This window comes from Humulus lupulus, chromosome 7 (genome assembly GCF_963169125.1).
Source record: "Humulus lupulus chromosome 7, drHumLupu1.1, whole genome shotgun sequence".
NCBI classification, from domain to species: domain Eukaryota; kingdom Viridiplantae; phylum Streptophyta; class Magnoliopsida; order Rosales; family Cannabaceae; genus Humulus; species Humulus lupulus.
The window spans coordinates 117,106,072-117,113,057 of NC_084799.1; positions in this window are offsets into that span (position 1 = coordinate 117,106,072).

Consider the following 6,986-nt stretch of genomic DNA (forward strand, 5'->3'; position numbering starts at 1 on the left):
GACTTGAAAATAAGGTCATTTTTACCTCATTGTTGGAAAAATTATAGTATTGGCTAAGCATAACTGGAGTATACATTGGAGGGTGAAATCTTGCTGAGAGCTAAAGACTCCAAGTAAGTCAACTTCTATTGTGTGGTTGCAACATGAAACGACTATTGTATTGTATGTTAGTATAGAGAAACATGCACATATATACACTGTCGTAGAAAGTTGCCCAGAGACGTTAGTCTAGTGGGTGCTGATTTAGAAAATATGAACGGTAGATATCCGTCATATCCTAGATGGCTGATCCCCGTCACACTGCTTGATTTTATTATGTGCACTTCATTACCGCGACGAGTGGCCAAGAGGTGAGGATTGTTGGTTTAAACCTAGGGGCGCCAAAAATGAATGGGACCTAGGGGCCCTCATGCTTACTTAATCAGTGAACGGTTAGAACCCGAGCAAGTGCTCTGATAAGTTATTCCCGGATAGTAGCTGTGAATATTGGCCATTCAGTGAGAGTTCCTAGAGATACTAGGGGTTGCCTAGTTTGAGTGAGGCTGAACACCCTAGGGGCATCTGCTCACCAGCACCACTGATTAACATAGAAGTCTTTGTAAAACCGTGTAACTTCGATTACACTCTTGGATAAGTAGTGATGCCCTAGATAACTTGATGGTTACCCTTGTGAGGGATTTACTCTTGGATAAGTAGCGATGCCCTAGGTAACACGATAGTTGCCTTTGATGGGGATATTTATTGGCTAGATCTTAGTGTTGAGACTCGATTCTCCCTTACAGATTAACATTTATGCTGGAGGGCGTGTTATGCCCGAATTATTGGAAGTTGTCGAGCTTTGGTCTCGAATTATATTGTGATATATTATATCTACTTGCTCTGGGATTTTCTGAGTGCAGGGATTTATTTGTTGATAAGAAATAGTTGTGGTAAAATATATCTGCTTGCTTTGGGATTTTCTGAGTGCAGGGATTTATTTGTTGATAAAAAATGGTTGTGATATAATATATCTGCTTGTTTTGGGATTTTCTGAGTGCAGGAATTTATCTGTTTATATGAAATAATTTGTCATTTGTTATCAGGCATGACCATAAGTTTGCCAGGATGCTTTTGCATTCTTGAAATTGATTGTGTAGGGTCCAGATGGATCCGGAACCCTAATTCCCTGCATGCTTTTGTTTTAAAGTTGAACTTACTAAGCGTTTTCACTTACCTAGTTGTTTCCTGTTGTAGGTAAGAACAAGGGAAAGGCAGAGCAGTGAGCGCTGTAGTCTACCTTGTGAATGTACATGTGGACCGACCTTTTGGGAAGCCGTTTTATTTTTTGAAATGTTGTGTTATTTTCATAAACTAGGCTCACTCTACTCTTTATAAAATATGTTTGTATTAAGTGTTAAGTATGGCCATACGACTTTTAAATTTTTTTTTTTATACGGATTTTAAAGACATTTGGTTAAATGAAAACATTTATATTTCCGCATTATCAAGTCTTAAAAATCCAGGTCGTTACAGTTGGAATCGGAGTTTGAGTTGAGCCGGTTCTGTAGACAACCCACACATACATTTCGCGAAGATAGACCGACAATCACTGTAAGTACTGTCTTTTTATATATGTTTCCTTTGCTTTCTTTTATTTACCTCAATTCTATAAATTGTAGGTTATGGTCGATATACCTGAGATAGGTGACCTTGTGATAGGAAACCTACCCATGATCCCTATGCTTAGGATATATTACTATAGAATCTTTAACGATTTGAATCAGTGACGCATCAAGTACGATCAACAACATTGGTGTGTCATTTGGCAATGGACTCATTACATGATAGAAGTCCAATAGGGCCAACATACCCGAGCGACGGAGAGTGTGATATGCCAACACTTTTCTGAGAGGCTCGGCACAGATATGGTTTCGTCACAGATGTTGGCGACTAATTTGTGACACATGGGATGACTTCCATATGCAGATTGAGCTAGCATTGGGCCATGGATTGTCCTATCTCCATGATTGATAGCATACCTCGAGGCAGAGGAGGATCCAAGAAGGCGGATGAGAATACCGACATAAAGCTGGATATCCTGTTGGATAGCCTAGATTAGGTTATGCTGTGAGGGTCTTATTGATACTTTTTGTAAAGACCTTGCAAACCTACTAGGTTGTAGGACTTTGGTGTAGTTGTAGCAGGTAGATGTAGAAACCCGACGTATAGTTAGGGTTCTCTTTTTGGATTTATTGTTCTGCTAACTAAAATCCTATGGCATGATCTTTCATGATCATTTTGTATTGCTAGGTTATATCTATCAATGTTATGCCTACCTGTTTTGAGTCGAATCATTATGGTTCTTCTTTCTTGTTTATGAGCAAAACTGGTATGCTCATTTATTGCTAGGTTAATTAACTATCTGTGTTGATATTAACTTCTCGTCCTTATGTGCTTAGGAGCTTTTTGATTTTAAATAAAAAAAATGGAAAGGACAAGAGCTCAGAGAGGAAGGGGTGCTGCTGGTTGGGGCCAGGCCGCGTCTGCTGGTAGAGCTCAGAACGTGCCTGCCACTAGAGCTCCAAACCAAGCTGCCACCCAAAAGTCGATATGTCTCTCAATCCAGTAGTAGCAAAATAAATGAATAGAATATTTCAATTTAGGCAAACCAACTCCATTATTCCTTACAAAAATTTGAAATATTAATCAAACAGAATGTTCACAATCATTACATAATGCTTAAATCCTGAGACCTACCACCCAAAAGTCAATATGTCTCTCAATCTAGTAGTAGCAAAATAAATGAATAGAATATTTCAATTTAGGCAAACCAACTCCATTACTCCTTACAAAAATTTGAAATATTAATCAAACAGAATGTTCACAATCATTACATAATTCTTAATTCCAATCATAAAAGTTTTGCTACTAAATCTGAAATTTATACGCCATCCTCTATATCCATTTGATATGAACCGGAAATGAATCACACAATCTGTCTCTTAGCTCCATAGTCATAGCAGTCTCGCATTGCTTCATAGCATAATCCAATCCTTTACACTCCGTGAATTGGTCAATTATGCAGCCATACACCCTTCCTTGTGGGTGCTTCTTGCTCACTTTCTCCCAGATGAAATCCAAAACCTCCCTCATCTTTGATGATGGTGGGAATGTTACCTTAAGTACTTCAAACTTCTTCTTATAGTTTAATAATCCTCCTCTCCATACTATGTTCTGAATGTGTTTGTTGACTCTTATCAAATGGTTAACCAGGCTTCTTATGTTGTGTTATACTTCACTAGGCGCTTTTATCCTTTTCAGCTTTCGAATCTTCCTTGCCAACTTTCGACGTTGGGCCTTGTTCCACACTCTCATCGGAACTCTCCGCTGACTGGTCATACTTACTAAACCACTCTAGTAATAAGTTAAATTCAAAACTTCACATCTAATCAATTAAAGAAAATAAAACAATTCAGGACTTACAGAGCAATGATTCGAGCTTGTCTTCGCTGGTGAGTATACATGTTAGGACAGTCTATAGAAAATTAAAAACCTTGTCTCTGATACCAATTGTAACGCCCCAATTTCATAGGACATTACTTGTGTGAAATTAAATAAAAATAATTAAGTTTGACTTTTATCGAATTAAAAATGACTTCCATACATTGAAATAAAAATAGATTCCAGAATCCTTAGTAAAAACAAAACCATTCAACGACTACCATACCATACTTCATAGGTTTTAAAACAACTCATAAAATACCTAAAAGTTGTTGGGAATAGTGCCCTTAAAGCAATTGTAGTTGACAAATGTTTAAAATGAAATAAATAGTTGAATTGAATTATTATATATATAGACTATGTTCGATATTATATGATAATATTAAGTGAATATCAGAAAATTTCAAAGTTTATCTATGTGGTCTTAATCTCATATTGGTATGGGAGGATCGAGATTAAGATAATAAACTTAAATAGTTCGCAGTAAAATAAGGTTATGGAATCTTTAGATTAATTACTGCTAGAAAGGTCCACTAGTATTATGAATACATGTGACCTAGATCCAGGTTACTAGTGTAGTAGGGCACTTTAGTGGAGGTAGTTTGCATATCCAAAATTAAAATTATCTTGAATTTGAATTTATTAAAATTAAATTGTTTAATTTTATTTTTGAATTAAATTACCCAAATTCAAATTGGGCCTTAGAAATTTTTAAGTGTTAAAACCCAAAGTTTAATTATTTTAAAAGTTTGTGTAAAATAATCAAAAAGTTTAAAATTCAAAATGGATATGGAAAAGGGGTGGCATTGACTCAACAAAGCTACATCTCAAGGTTCAAGATCAAAGTGTTCTTTATCAAGCCTTAAGTTAGTCTAGATTACATTTTTCATGTATATTTTTGCAAGTGTTGTAATTTTTCTAGAAATACCCAAAAGTTACCATACCCACTTTTATTTTATTTATTATAAATGTTTGAATGTGATTAAAATATTTAATATTTTGTAATGCATTATAACATGTCATTCATATACCCACATAGTATGCAATTAGCATGCATTGCTTTCGTGCACAGACATGCTATTAGGAACATCCTATATTTTGGTTATATGTTTATATATAATAAATAATAAAATAATAAATTTAGTCTTAATTAGTTAAGATAGTAAATCAAAATTAAAGTTGTTTAATTTGTTGTTTTAATGAAAATATTCTATTAAAATAAAATGATATTCTCTTAGTTAAAGCAAAATTAGAATTAGAATTAAGGGCACAATTTTGTTTTTGGTTTTGCTTGATTAGATTAGTAATTAATAGAATATCATTTGGGAAAAATAATTAAATTTATTCTTACAACTAAATTAAAAAATATTGATTTTGTGAAAAACACACTTTTTCCAAAATAGTGAGTGGGAGAGGGAGTTATGACAATAAGTCCCATGGTCTCCATTATTGGTTGAACACCGAGAGGCATAGGAAGGGCCCCATGCCGCCTCCGTTTGCAGCCTCCCTAAGGAAAGGCTTTATCTCAAGTTTGACTTCTCTTATGAGACTATAATTAGCGATGTATTTCAAGTTTGACTGATCCTAAAGCACACTCTGAAGTTAAGTCATTAATTGAAAATAATGGGTTACACTCCAAATGTGTATCTAGGCTTTCGAGCACTACTAGTGCATCTTGACCAAACTAGTGGTAGTTCATAAGTCAAAAGAGAAAAAGACATTTTTAAGTTTTCACTTATGAAATTGAGATTTGTCTCAAAATTAATTTGGAGTTAGTCTGACCCACCCTAAGGCGGTCCATTAACTTTTCAAATTAGTTTATCGTGGATTAATATATTTTTTATGTGTTTTTTATATGTTGCATTCATGCATCATATTTACTTTTTCAAATAAAATATGATATTTATTATATGATTCATTATATTTTATTTATTTATTTCCAGCAATAATGGTTAATCCTCTTAATCCTGATCATGTACATGAAAACTTAGGAAATCAAACCTACCTCATTGACAAACTCTTGGAAATGATTCCATTTAATCTTAACCACATGAGAAGTTGGTACAATTGGATTCATATTACCTTCAAAACACAAAACTTGTTTCGAGCGATCTATGATCTACCACAAGAGGAACCAAGTTTTTCATCTAGCTTTGATGAACATGAAAAATATGGTTAATGGATGAGATCGAATCACCTGGCACGTCAATGCATGTTATCGACCATGCATGGCGACATTAAAAAAAAAATATATGGTTATTGAAACTGCATACGAGATGTGGACCATGATAAAGGATGATGCTATAGCACATGCTCAATTTTTGAAATACGGGGTAAATTAGATTTACTCAAAATCTCTTCTTTAATATTTTTGATGCTTGATTCAAAATTATGCCACTAATAATATTTTTCATATTTTCTTGTTTTCAGGGATGCATACATCTTTTGAGGAAAAAAGTAGTTGCATTGAAACCAAAGCGAAGAAGAAACGATGAAGACAATTGAATAAAGAAAATATTAGTTTAGAAATTTATTTTGTTTAGTTTAAAACAATTTATTTATTTTTTATTTTGAAATAGTTGATTTTCATTATGGAAGAAATTAATAAGTTCTTTTTCTAGAAACTATGTTTTTAGATTCCATATTTGATGAATGAACAAGTTATATATATATATATATTTTTTGAAATATACTTGTTCCACCTATTTTCATCAATGAGTATAAATGATAATTATGAATTGTTCATTATTGTACAAATCATAGATTTAATAAGACATTTTTATTCCAACCCCAACTAAGTGAAACATGTTAGGAAAATTTATACAAGATCTTGTTTATTTTCATGTAGATCTTATATTAAACGAATTAATATAAGAAATCCTGAAACATGTTTCTAAAATTGAATTCAAACAGAAATAATGATAAGATCAATTACATTATATGCATCGGAATGATTGAGTCATTCCTTCAGTTTCTCTAACCCTTGTATCTTTTCTGTCGCGGAGTATCACTAAGAAATTGAAACGATCTTCAATTTTCTTCACAGCCTTCCAAAGTATCCTTAGAATCACCAAGACTAGGGTGAACAATTCTCAACACATGAGATGAATACAGAGAGAAGAAGAGAAAAGAATAATGAGGCTTAGAAAAAGACTTATGTTTGTAGAGAGAATCTAAAACCTACTAGATCTTCTGATATTCTCAGAAACTTGTGTTTCAAAAATCTGATTTCAACTCTCACTTAGCATTCTTTTTATAAGCTTAATTAGATCATTTATTTAATTAAAAAATCAATAAAATAATAGGCAATTAACAGCCGTAGGTCGAAATTATCATGGGTCTTAGACCCGTGAAATTTCCCATTTAATTATAAGCCCTTTGGACTTAGAATCAAAACCTGTATTAGTTTCTATTGATTTAATGAATTAAATAATTATTTAAATCATTTATCAAATTAATTATTTATTAATTTACATACCAATTTATCTTAATTAATAAATCTTCCT